Below are 26,658 nucleotides of genomic sequence, written 5' to 3'. Positions count from 1 at the left end.
CAAGTGTATGCACAGATTGGACACCTAAAACCTAGAAAATATTTTAGCTCTCCCAAAAGGGTATCATAAAACCTAGTTAGTTTGGAGCCTTGCTAAGGAGGTTTTTGAGTTATTTGTAGAAAGATAAATTAGGACACCTAATTAGGGTACAAGGGCTACTAGCTCTAAATCAAGAGTTTGAAGAAATCGGTAGAGAACTAATGGTCCTTATGAGCAAGAAGACTTCCAAACTGATTAAATGGACTAAGGAGGAAGCCCTCCATCCTACCATAACCTTAATGAAGTCCTTGGGAAGTAGAATCTATAATTCTTGCATCTAGTTATTAAAGGGTGATCGCAATAAAGAGTTGATAGAAAGATCCTGAAGGGGAAGGAGGATTGGAGTAAGAATCCTCTTAGTGTGGGGTCTTGGAATGAACCCTAGGAAGACCTAGAATATACCCTTGAGGAGTCCTAAAAGAGATTGGGACAAGCGAATTAAGGATCTTCCTTATACACTGATAAAAACCCTACCATTTATTCATTTTAAATATGTCATGTAATTAAATTTAATAAATAACTATATTTTTCAACAAAGTACATAAAAATAGATCAACTCACATGATCAACCAAATCTTACATTCTTATCAAAACAGCTCCATATGCTCAATAAGAGAGTTGCCAAATTTAACCACAATTAGAGTTAATTGGCACAACTTTTCCCTAAATGTTACCCCACAAAAGTGTTTCAACATCACGAAAATTCGAACAAAAACAAGCAAATGTGGCCGTTTGTTTTTCCCGCTGTAAATGTCATGGTAGCCGCAACAGGTGTCTGTCTGAAGAGACGGAGCATTCTAGTAATTGCAGAAATCAGCGATGAAAATTTGAATAATTCATCAAGGCTGAGCAGATTCAATTGGCCGTGACATAGCTTTGATACCGAGATTAAGAACTTCAAAACAGGGGAAAGTAATTGAATCTGAATGTTCCGACTTCCACTCATGCTAGGTCTGTCCACACCTTAAGACGAATAGAGGACAAATGTTTTTCCCCATGATTTCTTCTGCATTTTTATAATTTACATTGAATTGAATAGGGCCACCTGTTCTTTGACATGCGTGTAATTCTCAACAAGGTAAGTCGTAAATTCAGTTTTTTATTCTGGGTAGTTTCTGAAATGCCTTGGATTATTTCCAACTTGAAGAGGTTTTCTTCCTTGCCTTTCTTATGACATGGGCTGTAGGGTAAGCAATCAGTCAATCCCTTTCAATTAAGTCCTCACATATACTTTTATAGTTCCTATTCACTAGTGTTTGCTGATGAAAGTGTTTGGAGGGTATTGGTGTATGCGCTTCCAAAATGTAAGAATCAATAGAATATCCTTTTAATCTGATTTTCAATTAACAATATTGCAGGGACCTATTTAATCTTATTGCCTGCTGGCTGGAACTGGAAAACTGTGAGTATTTCTGGCCCTGCGCTTACAGGTTTTATGATTATCGTTTGATTCTTGTTTCTTAGAAGATAGTAATAAATATTGTGTTGTTTAGAGCTTCAGCTACTACTGTTGGATTGTCCACTTTATAATTATTAATTCCAGAGTTATTTTGTTCTTTATTCCAAATTGTGGTGCTACTACTTTCTGGCAAGTGAATATCAGCGTCTTCCTAAAGAATGATGATTTAAAAAAAAATGTAATGTGATAATTGTTCATATGTTTGTCCCAAAATTAAATATATTGATGCCATTGAGGTACGGTTAAAATATTCTTAAAGTCTGTTAATTATAATGTATACAATTGTAGTCTTCTGAAAGGAATCTGGATATCCATCTCAAATCAACTATCTATATCTTGCAGATGAATTTGTCTTTTGTATATGCGGCTAGCAACACAACTCTATATGGCACTGGTAAGAACAGTTTCCAGTGATCATAAATAGCAAAGATTATATATTTTGAAGCACAACAGGAAATTCAAGGCCCATATGTATTTCATATCTTTCCATTCCTAAGTTTATCTTTTAGTATTTGTGTCGCAATTGTAATCAATTAGTACAACTGTTAGAAACAATAGTCCTCCAATATAACCCGGGGGGGGGGGGTGTGAATCAGTTATCCAATGATCAAAACATTTACCACCTTAAATAATCTTAACCATTCAACCAAAGTAAACGACAACTGTAACAAGATGCACATAGACAATTACAACAGATATGTTAAATAGGGAAACCCTTTACTAGAGGGAAAACCCCGATGGGAATGATGCCCACAAGATGGGTGCTGTCTACGAGGCTACATATATGCACCATTATTGAATGGAAGTATAAAAGACTTCCACTATTTAACACTTGGGAGGGGTGCATATATGTTGCCTCGTATCCATTGGCCGCAAGATGATATACTAATATAAATATTCTTTGTTAGAGGATGGACCCTGTTAAGAGTCTATTACAACATTTAGTACATATGAGTTCTTGTTAAGACATTTTGAATCTTTGTTAGAAGATTCCAACCCTGTTAGGAGTTGTAGAAGACAAAGGACCCACTATCCAAATAGCTTATGGGGCAATGATCTGTAAACTCCTTGTTATGGATCACTTGCAATTTTAAGATTCCCTAGGATACAGATTTAATATAAAGATTGTAACTGATGTTGCTTGTGAACTGAGCAAATAATACTTAGAAATGCGAAAAATAACCAAATAGAAAGAAACATGCATTAGAAACAACAAGAGACAAAGGATTTGATTTCAGAGTTCACTAGATTTTGGCTATGTCTCCGGATCTACAAACTTGCAAGATCAATGTCATTACTATGATGCAAAACTCATACATCACCATGGTCTTCCATAGAGTTACAATTTGCTTCCCGCTTCCACATTGCGATGACAAGAACTTGCTAGCAACATGTTCGTGCCCAGCTCCTTTTCCACTTTTTACAATGCTAAGCAATTAAACTGCAATTTTCCCAATGGGCATTAAGCCTTTACAATAACGACATAATGTCGTGAAAAATCTTCTCAAGAGAATTCTAAGTTTTAATCTCCTACTATGAGACCACTTAACTCTCTAGAGCATTCTCCCAAATTTCCTCTCTGGAAAATTATAAAGACTTATCCAATTCCTTTTTTCTCCCCAGGGACTAATATTTTTCCCAAAGACTCGTCGTTCCTTTACAAAGAATATCTTCCCTTTTATACAAACAATTTACTAATATTAGGATAAAACCATATCTCTCAATTTTAAACTATCCCCCTTATTAAATCAATAACCTCTACTAAAATTATTTGAAGTTTATTTGTTACAAATACAAAATCCGAAATTGTTTTAACAACCACCTATGAATGCAATAATTGTGAGGATAAATCGGAAGTAGGAGGTTATAGGTTGGATCCCCTTATAATAGCATATGCTATTTCTCTTTTTCAACTAACAACATAATCCTCCATTCAAATCCCAAAAAATAAGGCAGCAATTTCAAATTGCAAAGTTCAAGGTGGCACAAGAAACCATGTGTCTTGGCTTCTTGCCCACGGGTCCCCATTCTTTGACATTAATAGCTGAAACTTTAGTTTAAATAAAACAAACTGCACATTATTTCTAAAAGACCTACTTGTGGTGTGTTGGTGAGTAGCTGTAATGAAATGGTAGAGGTATGAGGTTCGAATCTTGCAATACCAAATTTTGTTTTGTTTGCATTTGTGATGCTACGTCATCTATAATCACTTCGCCATTTAGAATTTCATTTGGCCATAACTTTTGCATATGAGCTCGGATTTTGTCCGTTCAAAATGTGTTGGGAAGCTTTCAATGAGGTCTTCAATTTAAAACCCATTGTTAAACACTTTTGAGATGGTCTAGTTTCACCTATTTGGTCAACCTTGGTTCACTAGTTTGACCCGAACTTTAACCACACATATCTTGAGCAAACAGACTCCTTTTGATGCACTTCAAATTGTGTCAGGAATGTTTTGCCGTGCTCTATACATTGATGTCAATTTTGGGAGATTCTGAGTGGGCCAAATTTTTGAGGTCTTCAAGATCCACCTGGATCATTCCTCCCCACTAAAGGAACTTTTAGACCTCCAAGAGTTTCTTAATCAGATACTAAGTGATAGAAACATTTTCCCACTTGTCCAGTATCTGTCCACCTCATTAGTGCACCCGCTTCACCAAAAAGTTGTATAATAATTATAAAAACTGCAATCACATTACTACCCATTTGCTTTTTCCCACATTATTTTGTATTCATTCTACTGTCCATGTACAACACATTAGCAACACTAACAAATACAAAGATGATAATGACAATGAGCTAACAATACTCTAAATCTTCGTAATAGGTTTCCACGACAAATCCTCATGTTGTGGCATTGATGATCCTTGAAGCACATGATGGTTAGGCATACAAGCAACTACATCATTTTCATGCTTCGAATCACCTTGTTTTCCCACCTTTACAGACATGAGTGAAGAAGTTTTTCTCACATAAATGAGCCTTTTCATTTGCCCAATGTTCATCAACAGAGAATCAATTGCAATCTTCTTCTTGTCCTTCTTTGGACAAATCTCTAGATGAAGCTTCCAACAGTTAGCTTGTTGATGTCCACCTTTCTGGCAGTAAGAGAAAGGTGTTTTCAACATCCAACCTTTCTTGCCCTTCTCTTTCTTCTGATTTGGAGATGGGTCTGTATGCATTGCCTCTTTACTGGTTGACTTGACCTTCTTGTACAAAGTCATTCTTTTCCAACACTTGGCAACACTATGGTTATTCAACCCACAAAATGTGCACGGTTTTCTAAACCATAAACTTTTTACATTGCCACCTTTCTTAACATCAAAAGAAACATTGGATTTACTAGGCTTTCTATTAATTTCATGGTCACCCTTGGTGCATGCATGCCGAGAAGAATCTGTGTTCGCTCTTCTCTTGGACATCTTGCATGTGTCACCACTGCTTGAAGATGATGTGCCATTTCCTCTCACAGATTGTTCTTTATTTGGAGAATTATTCGCATCCATTGCATGGGAGCATTCTCCTTGACCAACCCCCAATCTTGCATAGAGAAGTCTAGCTTTCAGCTTCACAGGTTCAACCATATGAACTCCGAGGTCCTTTCCTTTGTTGCCCATCTTGGTTGACAATCTCATTCCAACATTTTGAGATTGTTTCTGAGAATCACCAAGAGAATAAGGAAGAGAATAAGAAGAACGAGGAGATCTCACCAAATCTGCATCTTTAGCTTCCTTCAAGAAGCCTTCTTTTTTAGACTTCCATTCCTCGTACATCTCATCAATCTTGGATTTCATCTCCATGAATACCTTATAAAACTCTACATCAAAGGCAAAAGAAAAATGATTTTCCTTGTGTGAAGCCATCTTTCCTCACTTTGATTGAATTTGCTCCAAGTATCTCACAACCTGTAACTTGTTAGACTAGCTCTGATACCAAACTTGATTTGTAAACTCCTTGTTATGAATCACTTACAATTTTAAGATTAACTAGGATACAAATTTAATATAAAGATTGTAATTGATGTTGTTTGTGAACCGAGCAAATAATACTTAGAAATGCAGAAAATAACTAAGTAAAAAGAAACATGCATTGGAAACAACAAGAGACAAAGGATTTGATTTCGGAGTTCACCGGATTTTGGTTATGTCTCCGGATCTGCAAACTTGCAAGATCGATGTCATTATATGATGCAAAACTCATACATTATCATGGTCTTCCATGAAATTACAATCTACTTCCCGCTTCTACACTACGATGACAAGAACTTGCTAGCAACATATTCGTGCCCAACTCCTTCGCCACTTTTTACAATGCTAAGCAATTAAACTGCAACTCTCTCTCAATGGGCATTAAGCCTTTACAATAATGACATAATGTTGTGAAAAATCTTCTCAAGAGAATTGTAAGTTTTTATCTCAGAGTATGAGACCACTTAATTCTCTAGAGCATTCTCCCAAATTTCCTCTTTGGAAAATTATAAAGACTCATCCAATTCCTTTTTTCTCCCCAAGGACTAATTTTTTTCCCAAAGAGTCATTGTTCATTTACAAAGAATATCTCCCCTTTTATACAAACAATTTACTAATATGAGGATAAAACCATATCTCTCAATTTTAAACTATCTCCCTTATTAAATCAATAACCTCTACTAAAATTATTTGAAGTTTGTTTGTTACAAATACAAAATCTGAAATTGTTTGACAACCGCCTATGAATGAAATGGTTGTGAGGATAAATCGGAAGTAGGAGGTTATAGGTTGGATCTCCTTATAACAACATTAAGGTAAACTTTAAAAAACCCCGCTCCAAATAAAAGAAATTAATTTATTGGTGAATCTTTTATAATTTTGAAAAACCAAATTATTTTTATTGACGATTTTTATTTTAAATATTATTTACATTGGCGATTATTTTGGAATCATAATTTTTGAGTAGAACATATTGGCAAATCTCAATAATAATGGGAAGTTCGCTAATGATCATGGAATATTACAAATCAAAGTTGAACATGTTTTATCTCATGGAAATTATGAGGATAATGGCATTATATTTTAAATCAACAGTAAAAACTAAATATTGGTAATATATCCCTAAAGGAACTAATAATCATGATAATTATTGATGAATTAATTTTAACTTCTTCGATAATATATAATATTTAGGTGAATCAAATCTAATCATTTATCGAATATTGTAGCGAATCTTTGAGTTTAAAGTTTTTAATAAAATAAATTATTGAGCGATTTAAAATATTTTAGAACTAAATTTAATAAAAATATGGCAATTTAGGTTGCATTAAATCTTAAATTACTAGCCAAATTACTAGCAAAAAATGTCTAAAATTCACAAAATTACGAATACTCACTACTAAAAAACACCCTAAATAGCATATGCTATTTCTCTTTTTCAACTAACAATATAATCCTCCATTCAAATCCCAAAAATTAAGGCCGCAATTTCAAATTGCAAAGTTCAAGGTGGCACAAGAAGCCATGCATCTTGGCTTCTTACCCACGTGTCCCCATTTTTTGACATTAAAAGCCGAAACTTTAGTTTAAATGAAACAAACTGCACATTATTTCTAAAAGATCTACTTGTGGTGTGTTGGTGAGTAGCTGTAATGAAATGGTAGAGGTTTGAGGTTCGAATCTTGCAATACTAATTTTTGTTTTGTTTGTATTTGTGGTGCTACGTCATGCTGACATCATCTGTAATAACTTCACCATGGAGAATTTCATTTGGCCATAACTTTTGCATACGAGCTCAAATTTTGTCCATTCAAAATGTGTTGGAAAGCTTTCAATGAGGTCTTCAATTTAAAATCCATCGTTGACCACTTTTGAGATGGTCCAATTTCACCTATTTGGTCAACGCTTGGTTCACTAGTTTGACCTGAAATTTGACCACACATATCTTGAGCAAACAAACTCCTTTTGACGCACTTCAGATTGTCTCAGGAACATTTCACTGTGCTCTATACATTGAGGTCAATTTTGGGAGATTTTGAGTGGGTTGAATTTTTGAGGTCTTCAAGATCCACCTAGATCAGGCAAGACCACTGAACTCACTGTTTGACGGATCTCTCAACTATTCCTTGTAGAATAATTGTTTGTACTGTACTTTAACTTCTTTCCTCTATCCTATCAATGGGACCAATCACTGTCAGACTTTGTAGACCAGGTCACGAACCTTAGATCCAACTTTCAAACTTGGATCACACAATAAAACCTTGGCAACGAAGTTTCCTTATCCTTCGCTCTACTTTTCTTATCTTTGCATTCCGCTCTTCGTGCTGCTTACAATCATTCTCTTGCTTCCATCCATGATAAAGGAAAGTGTCCTTCCTTTATACCGAATCCATAAAACAATTCCCTGAGTCGGCTGTTACACCTTCTCAATTATTTATTATAGGACCACATTAAGAACAAATTACATTTATTGATAACATTAATCTTTCGCCTTGTAACTAAATATCTTTCCGTACATGTAACATTATGACGAGCGAGCTTAGCCACGTCATCTCCAACATGTCTTCTTCACAACTTTATCTTCGGCTTCTCAGAATAACAACTTTGCTAAGAGATATAACAATTTTACCAGAACATGCATATGTAAACTCTATCTCAGAACAATCTTCACCGAAACTTGCATAACTTCTTCCAAACTCAATATCTTATGCTTCCGACGTTAGTTGTATATACTAGACACTTAGTAGTATCTCCCTTTAACCTCGCTTAATGAAAGTACTCAATTGTCTATCCGTACCAACTTGATCTTTCTGTTCTTTTGTCAGATACCACAGAAAACTGCTATGTTGACATTAATGACAAACACAGTCATGAATGTAACATATCATCCTGATAATGATCTAATCATGTTTCTACCATACTCCCCCATAGGAATATCATCAGCATTCATGTTTCCAATAATCTCCCCCTTTGGCATTGATGACAACGTAGATGAAAAACATCTAGTTCCAAAAATACCAACTGCAAAAGACTGTTAACCTTTCTTTGCAAATCCTCTTCACCAATTTTTTTCCCATTGATATACCTCAATGTGCTTTTTATCAAACTTTTTTTCTAGGCTGTACTTTTCCCAAACTATTACTTTTGCCAAACTGTTATCTTCTCCAAAACTGTTTTTCATGCTGTACTTCTCCCCCATTGACATCAATGTCAAAGCTTTCAGCAACCATCAATCTCTGTAACAACTATCTCTGGCTCGCTTGAGTGTCCAAAGACACTGTTAAAAACAACATTTAACAAGAGTCTTAAATGACTCTGTTCATCATAGATACTCCCCCATATAGGAAGCATCAACATTCAGTCCAAACAAATAACAGTTCTTTGTTACATTGGACTAATGCACTCTTGCATCATCTACTCTAATTTAGGAAGGGGCATAACCCCTAGCATACCTTGCAAATACTCAAAAGTCTCTTTGGAAATAGGCTTAGTGAAAATATCTGCAATCCGCTCTTTGGTGCTTACATACTTCAATCTAATTTCTTTTTCTACAACTCTATCTCAACATTTGATACTTGATAGAAATGTGCTTGTGGATTCTTAGAATGCAATACTGGATTTTTGACATATTTATAGATGTGTCTTCATCTTTTCCTTCTAGCTGCCATAATTTGTTCCATTGAACTTCAGACTATCCTTTCTGAATATGTTCGCCATGGATCTCCCAAAGTTGTTAAACTTTATCTTCAAGGACCTGATGCTCTGATACCAATTGTTAGAAACAATAGTCCACCAAGATAACTAAAAGGGGAGGGGGGCGAGGTGAATTAGTTATCCAATAATCAAAACATTTATCCACCTTAAATAATCCTAACCATTCAACCAAAGTAAACAACAACCATAACAAGATGCACACAGACAATTACACTAGATATGTTAACTAGGGAAACTCTTGATCAGAGGGAAAACCCCGGTGCGAATGATGCCTACAAGATGATATACTAATATAAATATTCCTTGTTAGAGGATGGACCCTGTTAGGAGTCTATTACAACATTTAGTACATATGAGTCTCTGTTAGGAGACTTTGAATCCTTGTTAGAAGAATCCAACCCTGCTAGGAGTTGTGCCAACCCTGTTAGGAGTTGTAGAAGATAGAATGATCCACTGTTCAAATAACTTCTGGGCAAGACCACTAAACTCACTGTCCAACTGATCTCTCAACTATTCCTTGCAGAATAATTGTATGTATTGTACTTCTTTCCTTTGTCTCGTCAACTAGACCAATCACTATCAGACCTTGTAGACCAGGTCAGGAACCTTAGATCCAAGTATCAAACTTTGGATCACACAATAAAACCTCGGCAATGAAGTTTCCTTCTCCTTCGCTCTGCTCTGCTTATCTTCACATTCCGCACTTCGTGCTTCTTACAATCATTCTCTTGCTTCCATCTATGATAAAGGAAAATGTCCTTCCTTTATATTGAATGCATAAAACAATTCCCTGAGTCGACTGTTACACCTTCTCAATTAATTATTATAGGACCACATTAAGAACATGTTACACTTAGCGATAACATTAATCTTTCACCTTGTAACTTAAATATCTATCCGTACATGTGACATTATGACAAGCGAGCTTAGCTACGTCATCTCCAACATGTCTTCTTCACATCTATATCTTCGGCTTCTCAGAATAACAACTCTACTAAGAGATATAACAAGTTTACCAGAACATGCCTCTATAAACTCTATTTCAGAACAATCTTCACCGAAACTTGCATAACTTCTTCCAGACTTAATATCTTATGCTTCCGAGATTAGCTGCATATACTAGACAGTTAGTAGTATCTCCCTTTAACCTTGCTTAGTGAAAGTACTCAACTGTCTATCCGTACCAACTTGATCTTTCTGCTATTCTTCTCTTAGATACCATAGAAAACTGCTATGTTGACATCAATGACAAGCATAATCATCAATGTAACATATCATCATGATAATGATCTAATCATGTTTCTATAATACTCCTTCATAGGAATATCATTAGCATTCATGTTTCCAACAACAACATTTTTGGTTTGCTAGATCATTTATTATGATCACATTTCCAAGTGGTGGCAATTGAGGAAAGAAAAGTTTCAATTTGAGATTGTGATTTTGATTGACTTCTTCCACTTTTTACATTACATCTTTAAATAGATATTCGCAATTGTTTTAGGACTTTTAGTGAAATCTCCAAATGCGAGTAAAATATTAATAAAAAAGCGAAGTCTGTGAGGATACCAGAGAGTGTAAACTATTCATCATAAAAGACCAAGAAAGCCAGTGCATACTCTAATATAAAATTCTTTAATGGGACATTAGCATCCATTTTACACAAGCCCATACCTTTCTTTCTACCAAGTAGAGGCCAAATACTTGGGGGGGTCTATCATACATGAAATAGATTTGTATTTCCATTTTTATATAACCCTTGTAGTTAATAGCTGCACAAAATCTGATAGAACATGCCCATTGCTTAATTATTAGTATGTAATATATTTGTCGGGATTGGATGCGTAGCTAGCAGTCACACTCTCACTTTTGGTTCGTATTTGCAACCCTTTTGGATTTGGTAGAGTGGTCAAATCTATATGATACTTGAGTCATAACTGCAACTAATCTAAATTCCCCAAGTTCTAGGACTTTCTGAGTTATCTCAAGTTTCCATGCATATATTTCAATTGATTTGATTGAATCTACTTGATTACCTACATTTAGTTAAAATTTAAGTTGATATTTGTTAAAGTTGTAGCTTTTGTCGGATTGATTTTAACACGAGATACCTTGTTGATGGTAAACCATCTTTAAGATAAATATGTAATATAATATATATTATATATGTAATATAATATATATTATACATTATATATATTATTATATAATGATATAATAATATATTACATATATTGTTAACATATTAATATTACATATATGCTCAAGATGAGTTACATATATGGTTATTTATATGACTATTATATAAATATGTTAACTAGTGATGTTTAACCATAGAGACATGTCTCTTCATGAGACATGTCTCCTCCTCTCATATTTATAAGCCTTCATTTGCATGTGGAACATAATAAATACAATGACAATTGTTAGTACATTTGCAGTGATCCTAGAAATTAACATGGTATCAGAGTAGTGTTGCTTTCCTAGGGCTTGTGAGATTTGGAAACATTCAAAATAATGCACTGACATAAGAATTCATATTGAGTATATCAAATATTGAATATGAGAGACACCATGTTGTATAAAGAAAATATTTAGTGCACATACAATAGTCTCCCGACTATACTAATTCCAAAACACTTGATCATTGATTTGCAAGGAACTTATTCACTATAACTTCTTTATGGAAGCGATTTATATTAGCGAATATCTCTAAAATTTGTATTGAAGACATTCTCGAAGAATCATCAACCCATGTGCTGGATGGGAAATATTAGGAGATTATTACTCTGACTTCAATTGGTGGGCCCAATCCATCGATTAACTTCTTCAGAATATACACTATGGGGGTGCATATTGGATAAATTCATAATTAGAGAATCCTTTGAAGTTGGCATACGATAGATTAACATGTCTGGCAGTCACGGTAGAATGGGCCTGTGATTCATTTTTGGAATGACTTTGCAAGTTAACGGATTTTTGCTACTAAGTCATTCATGATGGGCGCATCAACTACTTAATTATTGGAAGAATGTTGGATAAATAATTTCAAGACATAGGAAATTCATTGATCTGAAAGGACTAGAAACGAAGATGATAATACATATCTTATAGCAAAGACCAGTCACAGAGACATTGGATACATGCACAAGGTCGGCAATATTAAATGTAGATGCCATGGATTAAAGAAATTTACACTTCATGCATACTCTCTGAGATGACAATACTGATGCACATATGACTCCGCCTTAAGTTTGTGGTTTATGGAATTATAATCTAAAGGTTATGGTCAATATTTTGTTTCCAGCGCAGAGAATAATAAGGTTGGTTTTAGACGTGCTCCTTACTTTACCAATGCAATTTCTGTTTAGATAAAGAGTCAGCATGCATCTCTGTAGAACATATTAACTTGGAAGTGTAGTCTGAAGTTGGGAAAGACCAATAGTGAATGTGACATAAGAACAGTGAGAATGAAAACGTCTACTCAATATTATCAGAAATTAAAAATCAACAAGGTAGTCATAAGAGTAAACCATCTATATGTCAGACATATTGAAAGATTCATGAAATCCCATCACAGTAGCATCAATAGGCACAATATATAATGAAAAGTATTGATTTAAGAAAATAAGAAGTCACGTTGTTTATTGCCATTGAAAGCAGTGACAACTTGGTTTAAAAGGCTATGTATGGTAATAATCTGCAGCAGTTACTGCTATTTGTCCACACAATTCACTGTGAAACTAGTGAATGTCATCTGGTATTATTCTTGGTAAATATCTATCCACAATACCAAAACTTTGATCTTATGAATAATAGTGCCCAGTGATTGCACATTCTACTTCAAATCACTTCCTTAGCAAGTGTGATGCATGTCCCAAACGATAAGGCAGCCTACGGTTATTGATGTGGCTAAATTTCTATGGTGGCAGAGACTTATAGAACAATATTCCCTCATTTCCTCTAAATATATAGAGGAAATGGACAAGGACTATGTATGCAATGATATGATTACCTGAAAATGCACTGATGGAGCGAGATCTTATGCACAAGAAAAAATATTTCATCTAAAGCGATCCTTTAACTTTAAGATAAAAGAAGAGTCTTCATGAGCCAACTGGTTTAGTCAACCTCAAACTTGATTGGAATGGGATAATCTCAATCTAAATAATAGTTTAACTTAGTATGACAATAAGGAAATGGAATTTGTTTATTAAAGTAAATCATATTATAGGGTATGTCTCTCTTATTATAAATATATCTTTAATTAATGAGTATTTGTATATTGAAAAAGCATCAAAGACATATTTATTAATAAGAAAATAATAGAAGACATAGATTAAGGTAAGTACTTACCTAGCTCATTATAAATATGTCTTTAATTAATGAGTATTTGTATATTGAAAAAGCATCCAAGACATATTTATTAATAAGAAAATAATAAAAGACAGATTAAATATTGAGCATATATATTAATTTTATTGAAATGATCTTATATCATTATGCAAACTATTTATTATTGTAGTTTCTCTCTTATTCTGATAAGAGCTATGTGCCTTGATCTTTTCCTTCGAGAATGTTCTTGCAAGAAAAGAGGGAGATTGAGATTCAGAGGGAGATTGACATTTCAGGCAACCTTGAAAGAGAGGAAGAATATAGAAGATATGATCTAGTCAACCTTTCGTGATCTTGATCATATTAATTCAGAGGGAGTAAACCACATTGTGATGGATTCACTTATGATACAAATTTGGAATACACAAATTGCAAGTGCATAATATAGGTTTAATAAAAAGATCAAACAAATACCTTTGCATGAACAAAGGAAATTGAGTTGTGAGACATTAATGAAGTTTTTAAGAATTCATTTGAATCATCTATGAGTCTCTCTTTGATGAATGAAACTCGACATATGAGTTGTAGATCCATACATGTGGTAGAATCATACTCAATCAAGATATTAGTGTATTGTGGACGAGTTTGAGAAAATGGAAGGACATTTCGCTTCTACCATTAAGCTAAATGAATATTTGGACCTTTAATGGACGAAAAGAGAAAGTTGGTCATAATTGATACAAAATTGTTCAACAATATAAGAATGAGTGGAAATATTACATTATGGGGGGAATAATAGTCAATATTCCATTCCCACTTGAACCTTATTTAGAGGGGAGATGTTCCATTCTCAAATAATCTAAAAGGACAATTTCTGAATCTTCATGTGCAAAGGAAAAGAAGGTTGTTAATTTACATATGTTACCAAATATTGTATAGACTCAATCTAATGATAGTAGCTCCAAGGCCCTGATGATCAAGATGGATAAAGTGAGGCTCTTGAAGCAAATGTTTTTGATGATTGAGATTATGAGATTCTTCTACATTAAGAGGGAGTATGACACTTTTTCAAAGGCAACACAAGAGCTTAGAAGATTGATACTTGGAGGGAGTCTAGAAATACATGTGTGTAACTGCATGATTTTGATGGGCCCACTCCTATGTATATCATGAGGAAGTGATGACTTATCACTAGAAAATTAGATATCAGAGTGAAATTGACAAGAATCCTTGGGGAAGAGAGTCTCTATGGGAGTAACTATTGGACCTGACTTCCCAGGATCATTGTTTAGAGGGAGAATTTTTGAGGTGCAATCCTTTGTGAATGATATCTTCTTTATGAGGAGAAGTTCTAAGTGAAACTCCTTGTAATGCACTCATCTCTGTGAGAGAAAATTAAGGTGACAACATTTGTACCACCCTTTGACTGGGTTCATGGTGGTTACTGTTTCACATATGATATGTAATGAAAGGTGCGGATCTTTCATTGACATATATAAATAGAAGGTAATCATCATAAGATGATGATCTTATAAATGGTAGACCTGTTATCATGTCAGACTTGATTAAATTGTTATTCCAGAGTACTAGAAATCATGATAACAAATAGACAGAAGGAAACCATTGTAAGGTGGCGATCTTATAAATGGTAGACCTGTTATTGTGGTTCTTTGGGCCGGATTTTGCCGGGCACCATGATAACCAACTTATTATGGTTTTTTGGGCCGGATCTTGTCGGACACCATGATATAGTTACTATCTAAGTCACAAGGTTCGAGTTCGAGTTCGAGTTCGACAAGGATGAAGTTCGGATGAAGTTCGACAAGTCAAAAAACTCGAAAAAAAATTCGACATTAAATTCGCCTCATGTAATTCTCCAAAAAATATGTTATTTATCATTATTATTATAAATTTATATGTTTGTTATTATATGTTTGAGTTTAATGCAAGGAACTTTTCAATTCATAACTACAATAGAAAACATCTTTTCATGTCTAACAATATATCCAATATATAATCAGAATAGTTTGAGATTACAAAATAGATTTGAAATCATTACAACAAAAGATATCACATTTATAAGATATAACCCATAAGAAACATGTGAAATCATGATTACAAAGTTCTTTTACTATCCAAAAGATAGATCAGCGTTTTATACTTCAAAGTTTAGAACTTCAAATAGCTCAAAATTAGCAAAATACAAAGATAGTTCTTGTCAAAATATTATAGTCAAAAGTCAATACTATTAAACTTCAAAAAAGCTCCAAGTTATCGAGAGCACTTGGCTGATTTACTCTAGAATCATCATCAGTGTCACTACTGAGCTCATCATCCAAGAAGTCTGGTTCCTCTAGAGGTCCAGTTGCCATGTCTTCTAAAATTCCTTTTTGTGAGGAAGATGTGGAGTCCTTTGCTGATTGGTTCATGAGCAATTTCAAATTGCTACGAACATAGACAAGATCTCCCAACTTTTCGGACAGCAGCTTGTTCCTCTTTTTAGAATGAATGTGGTCAAAACAACTCCAATTCCTCTCACATGCTGATGAACTTGCTCCCTGACTCAATACTCTAATAGCAAAGCGCTGTAGTTCAGGAGTTTGTGCCCCATAGCTCATCCACCATCTAGACCCAGTTACCTCAGCTCGTGTCATGTCATATTGTGCTGCTTGCATTCCAAACATCCCTTCTGCTTTCTTGTATCTCCAACATTGGTCCCTGATCAAAGCTGCAGTGTTTTGATCTGGCTCATACTTGCTAATGGCATCATAAAGCCCTACCATAATTTCACTATCACTTTGTCTATCAATACGAAATAACTTGGGCTCCAAATAGCAAGCTGCTGCATGTAGAGGTGTGTGCATCATTTTCCACCTGAAATCAATTGCCTCCCATATCTCCATGTAGTCTGCTTCCACATTCTTCGATGCTCTCTGAATGGATTCTTTACAACGGTCCATGCTTTCATAAAGCATGCCAAGGCAAGGAGCGTCACCATCCACCATACGAAGAACCTCAACAATTGGACCACATATGTTCAAAACCTTTGATCCACTTTCCCAAAAATTGCTGTTTAAAATGATTTGCTCTATGTTCTTCCCCTTAGCACTTTTAGAAAGTGCTGAACCTTCCCACTCATTAGAACAAATCACAGATCTCAAAGCTGCCTTTTCTTCAATTACTCTCCTCAATGTGATATAGAATGAAGCAAACCTTGTGTCACAAGGCCTCAACAACTCTCTCGATGCATGTTTCCTGTAAAGACTCAAGGTGAGACGATGGTTTCTAATGAAATTTGCAACTGATCTCCCTCTATAAATTGCTTCATGTATCCATGGGAACTTGGCCAAGTCATGAAGCAACAAATCCAAACAATGGGCTGCACATGGGCTCCAATAAATCTGTGGGTACTTCTCTACAATCAGCTTCCCAGCTCCCACACAATTCGCTGCACTATCAGTAACCACCTGAACCACATTTTCTACCCCCACTTCAATAATAGCTTCTTCTAATATCTGGAAAATATATGCTGAAGTTTTTTTTTGATCGCTCGTGTCAATCACTTTCAAGAACACAACTCCTTCAGGGGAAGCCACCAAAACATTAATCAAAGGCCTCTGACATATATCTGACCACCCATCACTCAATATAGTACAACCTGTTGCCTTCCAAGAGGCTTTGATCACATCTAACTTTCCTGTCACTCTGCCTTTGGACCTGTCCAAAAGAGTTGTTCTCAAAGCTTCTGAAGATGGAGGTGTGTAGCCTTTACCGAACTCTGCTGTTTTCACAACTGCATTACGGAAATGGGGATTCCTTGCCGCATTGAACGGGACAGCACCAGTAAAGAAATAATCAGCCCATGCATCATCAACCTCTTGTCTCTCTATTGGTTTCCAAAAGCTATTTAATGTTCCACTCTGTTTCATTGAACCTGTGGATGTAGACTTGAGAAAACTAGAGGATGACACAGATGTGAACTTAGACACATCATCTTGAATTCTTTGTTTTTTCTGTATCTTTTTTCGATCAGCTTCACTCAAAAGGGTTAGTTCTCTCTCTATATCAGCTACCATTGCATCAGTGACCTTTGGACATGCTCTAACACCTCCTCCTGTACCCCCACTGATACCAAGTAAGTGGTCTCTTGCCCTTGTTAGACTTCCTGTAAAATCTTTCGTACAATTAGTACAATAGAGTTTAGCACCATCTTTTGTCACATATTTCCATACTTCAGACTTTGATTTTTTCGGAGCCATTCAATTACAGCCTACATGATGCAAAAGAAAATTAATATTAAAAAACAATCAATATTTTCTTGAAAACGTGAAAAGGAAATATAAGAAATAATTATTTCAAACTCTATAATGAAATATGAATAAATACCAAACTTTATTTTATTTAACTAGATACTAAAATAAACCTTTTAAACTCTTAAAAAAAAATTAAAATATTCTAAAATTAAAAAATATTAAACTTAAAAACTAAGTAAAATCTAATTGTTTTAAAATATAAAGTAAATACATAATACTTTTTTAATGTTTTAATATACATTAGCTTTTTATTTTATATACAAATAATAAATAATAAATAAAAAGTACATAGTATAAATAAATTAATAATATTTATTATTAATAACAAATAATGATATTAAGTCAAACTATTTTGCACTTTGCTTTAAAAATAAATAATACATACACGGCTAAATAATTACGCAAAGGAAATATTAATAGCTTATGAATATTAATATAATATTTTAATTTAAAAATTTATATAATAATTTAATATATATAAAATTCTATTGTTTATTATTGTTTTATGATAAATATTGTTATATTTATATTAAAATACAAATCTAATATTATTTGATGATTAAAATCTTAATATTTTATATTAAAATAACCTAATATTGTTTTATTAAAATATTCTTTTTTTTTTTTAAATCTTAATATTTATAGCTTATAAGTTATAACTCTTTATGTATTATAATATTTTTAAAACTTTTTAAATAAACAAATTTTAAAAGTTATAACAATAAGTTCATAACAATAATAATAATAAACAATTTTTTTAAAACATTATAATGTTATAACATTTATAAAACTTTACAAAACAAATGCAGACGCAGGACGTAGGACGTAGGACGCAGGAAGAAAAGGAATGAACAATGGCGAACGATTTTGCCTACCTGAGACCTCTGCCGTCCACGTGAGCCTCCCTCTTCCCTCTGCCGTTCGCGTGAGGTTGAAACAATCACCACTCATTGCAGCGTCTAGCCTGCACTCCAGCGTCCAACCTGGAGACGGATTTTCCAGCCCCAGCAGCAGTTATAAACGGGCGTTTCAGCCTCTACAGCAAATGACCAGTGGGCGTTTCAGCTTCAGTGCTCAAATGATAGCCTTAGAAGCCTCAGACAGCGAACACCAAACCCAATAATTTGCAATGACAGAAAGCCTTTTTTAATAACTTTTTTAAGTCGAAAACCCTAAAACGGCCCAGAATAAAATAATATTTATGCAAAACGACAACAAAATAATAGTCGTATGAACAATTCGGCGAATTTTTTGATTTAAATTTTTTTTTTTTAAGGTTCGCCGAATTTCGAATTTCAAGCCGAAAATTCGGCGAACCTTGTAACATAGGTTACTATTATAGACCACACTTAAGGTGGTGTTTTAGAGTTATGAAAATTGATTAAATTGTGTGTTATGGAAGGTGAGGAATTTAGCCTCATATTGAATTAAATATCATATTGAGATGATATCTCTTCATATTTTGAGAGCATGTGTTCTATAAATCCTCCCTAGCTAAGAGGGAGTGTTAAGGTTGTAGCTTCTATCAGATTGATTTTAACATGAGATAAGGTTGTAGCTTCTGTCGGATTGGTTTTAACATGAGATACCTTGTTGATGGTAAATCATCTTTAAGATAAATATCTTATATAATGTATATTATATATGTAATATAATATATATTAGATGCATTATAATATAATAATATAATAATATATTACATATATGGTTAACATATTAAAATATTACATATATGCTTAAGATGAGTTTCATATATGGTTATTTATATTACTATTATATTAATATGTTAACTAGTGATATTTAACTGTAGAGACATGTCTCTTCATGAGACATTTCTCCTCCTCTCATATTTATAAGCCTTCATTTGCATTTGGAACATAATAAATACAATGGCAATTGTTAGTACATTTGTAGTGATCTTAGAAATTAACAATATTTGCTTTCCTTGCCTCTATTCGCGAAGCTTCAAGCTCAACATCTTTGTTGTTGGGCTGAACTATTTGAACTTGGCTACATTTAACAACATTGCTTTAATCTCTTGCCCCACTCAAGCATAAAGGAGATTTGTTTTTATAATGACTGTGTAACATACCGATTTTCCTAAACAAGTTTAAGTCTTAATTCAACTGATTTCCTATTTCATTTCACATGACTATGATTTCCATCAACTGTTTAAACTGAAAATAAATAACAGATGTTCTTGAAATGAAATACCCAAAAATACAAAATGAGATATTATGTAATTGCAATCATTTAACTACTTCTAAATATTCAACTGAATTTAAATAGCTGATGTTCTTGAAATGAAGTATCCATCAAATTACAAATTGAGATAAATGCGAACATATAACTTCTTCTTCTAATTAAAGTAATAGCTATTTGTAAAGTAAATGACTTTCATCTTGAAATGAAATAACTAAACATTTAGAAGTTTAAAGAACATACAGTATAATTTGTGAAACTTCTTTCACTTGTTGTCCAAGCCTCGGCATTGGTGAGAGGAGAAGCATTGACATAGGCTTAACCTCTCAACCGCGGACCATTACTTATCCCCACTTATTCTAATTTAATAGAATGGTCCTCCCTACTTCGGGATCAGGCTTGGGATATTCATAAGTCCAGCCATCAGAGTATTCAGGTGGGTTGAAGTCCCAATAGTTATTCGCCAAAATAACTGAAGCCTCTGGACAATCAACAAAGATCACTTGTTTGGAAAATCTGCCTAATTCCACCCTGGCCAAGGATTTCAAAATTGGGTCTACAAACCCGATCTCCACCACTCGGCTTGACAACATTCTTCATGAGTGGAACATGCATGAGCTAATTTATTATTTAACATGTTATTTATTAATTCTGATGCCATTCTTGTTTTGTAGATTCTCTACACCTCCTCACCATTTTTAGGCTACCAAGCCGATGATTCCTAGGTGCTATCAAATTATAATCACAGTGTTACTTTACACTTTCTTCACCATATACTGGCATCATCGCCTGGTGAATTCCTTGTTGTTCTGATTTCAAGATCTCCATTGTAGATTATATATCTAAATGTATTTGATTTTAAACTGAGATGGTTGATTACATAAACAATCATTTTATGGATTACACCAAAGATTCTGAATACATCTATTTACTATCCTTGTATTCAGATGAAACTACAAATATCTTATTAAGGATTCAGTGTCTCTATCAACATACACTACTGACGTTACACTAAGAAATGTATTAACAAGGAACTGGCAGTGAATGAAATATATTCTGTTTGAGACGTATTTAACTTAACAGGAAAGATCATAAGGAATACTTGGGTTACGGCAGATGGCTTATGTGACTCCAACGATTTTGGGACAGAGCTTGCGCTTGAAACAAAAGACGTCATTCCTGTTCAGAGACCTGCGGCAAGGATGAAATAGTATGGTTCGGACAGCAAGGTATCAGGTTTTGAGCTTGGTAGTTTTGAAGAATACTAGCATCAAAGAGTTCAAAAACATAATGAAAAAGGAATGATTATGAAAGTCTATGATATAGAAACGAGCCTGACTCTACGACTTCCTTTAGTTACAAGATTATATTCGAAAGTCATTCAAATCGACTTAAAAGAAAAGAAAGGAGGGAAAGAAAGAAAGAAAGAAAGAGGAGTTTTAAAAGTTATAATTAGTTTATTATTATTATATTTTCTCATCCATGCTTATGTGTATGTAATGATAGGGTGGCATCATTGGATTATTATTTATAATGTAACGGTGTCATCTTATTATTATTTACGTATGATCATATTTGAGAATGTAAAATAATAATTAAATAATATTAATATTTGATAATTCTTTAAAGGTAAGAATTTTACATTATTTATTATAATGTTCCACTTATAGCTCATGCGGTTCCACCATGAAATATGTTGCCAAGTCCTAGTAACCTTGCCAAGATAGTTTTAGGTCAAACCTGTTGTTTCTGATGACTGAAGTATTTGACCATCCCCTTCCGATGACCCCGTTTAGCAATGCTTCCCCCCCCCCTTTAGTCTTCTTCCTGTAATCATTCAAAACAACATTCTCGCCAAGACATCAATTCAAGATTTATAAATTGCTAATTAAAATCATCAAATGACCATTAGGAATTTCATCAATGTTAGAATAACTAACTCTACATGCTCATCATATATATACAATGGCTATAATTAACTAACTTATTTTCACATGATCATGAATAAATTGATACAACGGCTATAATCAACTAACTCACTTTCATATGATAAATAAATCGATACAATGGCTATAATTAACTAACTCAATTTCACATGATCATGAAGAAATAAACAACGGCTATAATTAACTAACTCAATTTCACATGATATGAAGAAATAAACAACGACTATAATTAACTAACTCAATTTCACATGATATTCTTGTTGTCACCAGAATTTGCACCCTCAAAATAAGCGTTTAAACACTTAAAAATTCTGATGAAACATTGGAACAATCACGAGTTTGTGGGTAAACTATTCAGGCGACTGAACCTCCGGATTCTAGGCCGGTTCCTGTATGATGTTATGATATTTCACCTATGGTATGAACTTGTGAGGGAAAGGGAAAGAGAAAATATGAAAATGGAAAAGAACTATCTGAACTAGAAAGGTGATACACCAAGACGAAATGATTTTATGTCTAAAAGCACAATGAAATGACATACAGTTGAGAATACTATTTTGATGAAAAATCTCTGCATAAAAGTGTTTCAGGAGAGGGCTTTTAATGAATAATATCAAAAAGACATGGATCATAATCAATATAATTTCATTAAAATGCACGACTTATGACCTATGCATAGAGGTTTTACTAAGACATATAAGTGCGAAAATGAGACATAGACTTTAGAGGTTCTAGATAGAACACAGAAAAATAACATCAAATCACCTGTATTGCACACAACAATGAGTCCCAAAATAGATTCTGCCAACTGTATTATGCCTTCAAAGGTCGAAAAAACATCACTTCAGAGATACAACTCAGAAAAATGAGTATACAAAGGACAGTAAGATGTCACAATGATCTATTCTCCCTCCAGAACTGTATCCATCCATCTTTGGTATTACAGTTTTTAGAAAACTAAATACCAAAACTCCTGGTCAAAATCAGGAAAAAAGGCTACAATAAGGGAGTCAAAACCTATCAAAAAAGCTGACTCACAGCTTAACAACTGCACCAAGTCATAACAGAACCCATGACTCACTTTTAATTGCCCTTAAAAGACTCAAAAAATCAACATATGGCCTAAAAAAGCTACGACAAAGTCAAGATTCGACCCACAGTCCTGGAAAGACTCAAAAAGCCTTAAATAGACTTTAAAAGAAGCTACTAAGTCTCTAAAAACAAGACTCTAGGACTTAGTCTAAAAGACACATGCTACAATGATTTGTTAATCATAAGATCAACTTAAATTCCCCCTTTTCTCTCCTAAATCCGAAAATAGATTTATTTAACTTAAATTTGCTTAATTTTAATAATAATCAATTGATTTATAATATCATCAATTTGATTATTACTAATTACATTTTAAGTTTTGCAAATTTACATTACAAATTACTCATCAATAAAAGTTAAATAATATAATAATATATTATTTTGGCTAAAATAATACATTATTAAAATAAATGAGTTTATAAATGCATCAAAAGATGATGCTGATATATCTTGGTGTCGGATTTCAAACTTCATAAAATATATGGAAATGTGTTTGTCGGTTTTGAAAAAACCTAAAAACTCCATCTTCATTTGCGTTTTTTTCACTTTATGAAAAGAGGGAAGTCGGCTGGGGTTTGCTGAGAGAGAAACCATTGCTTGCCGTCACCAGTTTGCTGTAGCGTTTGGAAAACCTTGTTAGCTCATTCTCTGTCGTGACTCAGTGCTGGAAACACGAATTTTCTTTCTTGCTTTTGTTCTGGAGTCGCCATGGTTTCTTACGGTTGGAGGTAACGTTTTTATTTTATTTTTTAAAAACGTTTTGCTGTTTGTGAAGCACGATTTTGTGGAGCACGTTCCCCTTCTGAAATACATGCTTCGGTTATATGATGGGGTATTTATAAAATGTTATGAGAAATGCTTTTTGTAACAGCTGCTTTTAAAACCAGTGTTTGAAACACGTTTTTTTGCCTTTATCTGTAGATCTGTGACTGTAAATAACAGATGCGTTTTTTGCAAGGGAATCTGTTCCACTCAATAGCCGTAACCCCTTTACTAGCAATTTCATTTGAGAAAAATAAATTCCTCTTCTACTGAGTCCCTTTCTTGCCTGTAACAACGGATGTAACACTTGATGTTTTTATTGAATGTCTATCATCATTTCTCTTGGAAACTTCTGCATCAAAATGACAGCATTTGGTTTGCTACTGTACTGAGATTTGGCTCCTTTTTTGCATACATAAATTTGTTACTTTCGTCTTATTTCAGGCTGTAGCTTGTGTTCTAAAAAACACTTGACACATAGGGTTTTACTGTGCTTACCATTTGCCCTTATGTGCTAAAAGGGTTCTCTATTGTGTTCCAGTCTTATTACTTCTTTTGCACCCTTAGCTTCAAACTGGTATATATAACCATTTAGCTGTAGTTATTTTATTCATTCATGCATACTGTAGCAGATTCGAGCAGCAAAACTTGATATGGCTTGATAAACAATTTTTGTTTAACTGCTGGCACGATTTGATGTGTTCAAATTTCATCATTTCCTTTTCCGGATTATTACTTTTATGCAATGAAAAACACTTCTTACTGCTGTCTAATAAGAGTTTTGTAACACAATCTGGGCATTTCTTACCTTAAAGATGCCATTTTTATGAAAGAAAACATGTGTTTGCTAATCTGATTTCTGTATGTGTTTGACTGAATGCTCGTCTTTTATCATGCTTTGTGTACTAATCTTGCAGATTCTGTTACGAGTACCTGAGAGAAATGCCAGAAAAATACATTGTTGATCTGTATATTAAATGAGATTTTCTCTTTAAATTCCACATTGATTCAAGCATGCTGTAATCATTTGATTTCTTTCGTCTGATATGAGCTTTAAAACATTCCACAGTAATAGTGATAAAGTATGTGTGCATATCTTCGTGCTTGTTACTCCCTTTTCAGTTTAGAATGCTTCTGTTGTTTCTCTGTAACTGCTGGTAACTGTTGTGTTGGATTTTCTGGAAGATATCATGGTCTGCAATATAGATTCCTTGTGTCTGTTATGTAGACACGCAAGAATTTTCTCTGCAACTATAGCTCCCTGCATTCCCTTGCATTGTATTACTTAAAGAGTCGTTCCTATTTACTTACAGCATATGCACAAACAATAAATAGAACATTTTATGATGTTCGAGCACGGGCTCGTGACAGTCATAATCCATTCCATATTGTATTTTGCAGTTATTTCTTATAAACTGAACATACCTATGTTTGATTATAATGAAAGTTTTCGTATCAAAATAATACGTCCCTTTCTAAAACATTATGCTTTGCATCTTTTGTATGTATTCAGAATAGGAGAAATGTAACATGTGCAAGAATGTAGTTGTAGGTAACTAGTTATTGCTTAGATCAAAAAGATCTAACCCCACCTTTTTCACCTGCAGGGGAATGATGAACCAGGAGCTTTACCAGATCGAGAGCTGTACCACGGGCGACAATGTAACAACAGAACATCTAACCAGTCAAAGTCTGAAAGGCAATGACTGGTTATCTCTGACTTTCTCCCATATGTTTCATTTTTTTTGTTTTGAGTACATATGAAAGATAGCAATTGTTTTCACGACTTGTGTGAAATACTTTGCCTCCAACATTTCATTATTTTTGGTAAAATATCAATTGTATATTCAAGAGACGAAAAATACAAGGACATTTATATTCTTTCAAATATCAAAATGAAATGTGATTTTATCAAAATAAAATTTTTCATGTCAGAATTTTAACATGTGTTAAAATTAAGCAACATTTTTGGCGACCTCTTGCTGTTTGACTGCCTGCTAGACATTGGATCAGTTGCCTTAACAAATCCATTGGGCAAAAATAGAGTCTAAAAAATAAATGCATCCGAGCACCTAACACGACGCGACTTCTAGAGCTGTTGGTTGAGTTTTGAATGCATGGATGAATGGATGGATTTGAATGAATGCATATAAATAGCAGACATGTGGATATGCATGTATGTATGTTGGCAGCGAGACTTGATTAGCTGCAACATTATGTATGTGTGTATGCATGTATTTGTTAGGTATGTGTATTCATTTAAATCCATATATTGATGCGTGCGTGAATGAGATGGGCAATTTATGAAAGCTTATCAACACAAACCAGCAACTTGACCAACTTAAAACCTACAGGAAGAAAACAAAACTGAAAAATGCGCTTGGACAGCGCTTTAGGGAAAACACAACTGAAATGCAGAAATGCACTTATTGAACACTAAAAGACTAAAATAAAATATACAAAATGGGACTGATAGTTCATACCTCAAAACAAATGCTTGAGGTGGATTCCATTAACTGGAATCGGCAGCACGTCTCCTTCCATATTAGACAACTGGAATGCATTATGTTCTTTGCATTGGGTGACGATGAATGGTCCACTCCAGAATTTATCAAACTTCGTATGCTTGCCTGGCCTGTTTTTCAATACGTCCCATTTTAAAACAACATCTCCTTCATCGAAATTTTTAGAAGAAGCTTTTTTATCAAAAGTTCGCTTTACTTGAAGCTGATGATATTCCATTGTTTCCATAGCTTTCCTTCTAGATTCTTCTAATTCCATCAGTTCTGCATATCGTACAGCCATAGGGTCTTCTTCCTCAAACATTT

The 26,658-nt window shown here is 34.0% G+C and overlaps 1 long non-coding RNA gene across 2 annotated transcripts; it reads left to right on the top strand.

Annotated features, from left to right (window-relative positions):
- Nucleotides 1–768: 768 nt before the first annotated feature.
- LOC149546138 (uncharacterized) lies at nt 769–25,773 on the top strand. Of its 2 annotated transcripts, XR_016354323.1 has the most exons (4): nt 769–990; nt 1,398–1,441; nt 1,841–1,892; nt 25,438–25,773. It is a non-coding gene; the product is annotated as an uncharacterized LOC149546138 (long non-coding RNA). The 2 variants fall into 2 exon arrangements; XR_016354322.1 differs by lacking the exon at nt 1,841–1,892.
- Nucleotides 25,774–26,658: the final 885 nt, after the last annotated feature.

This window comes from Cupressus sempervirens, chromosome 7 (genome assembly GCF_028749045.1).
Source record: "Cupressus sempervirens isolate cs-2001-9-10 chromosome 7, ASM2874904v1, whole genome shotgun sequence".
Classification (NCBI taxonomy): Eukaryota; Viridiplantae; Streptophyta; class Pinopsida; order Cupressales; family Cupressaceae; genus Cupressus; species Cupressus sempervirens.
This window is presented reverse-complemented; position numbering and strand designations above follow the sequence as displayed.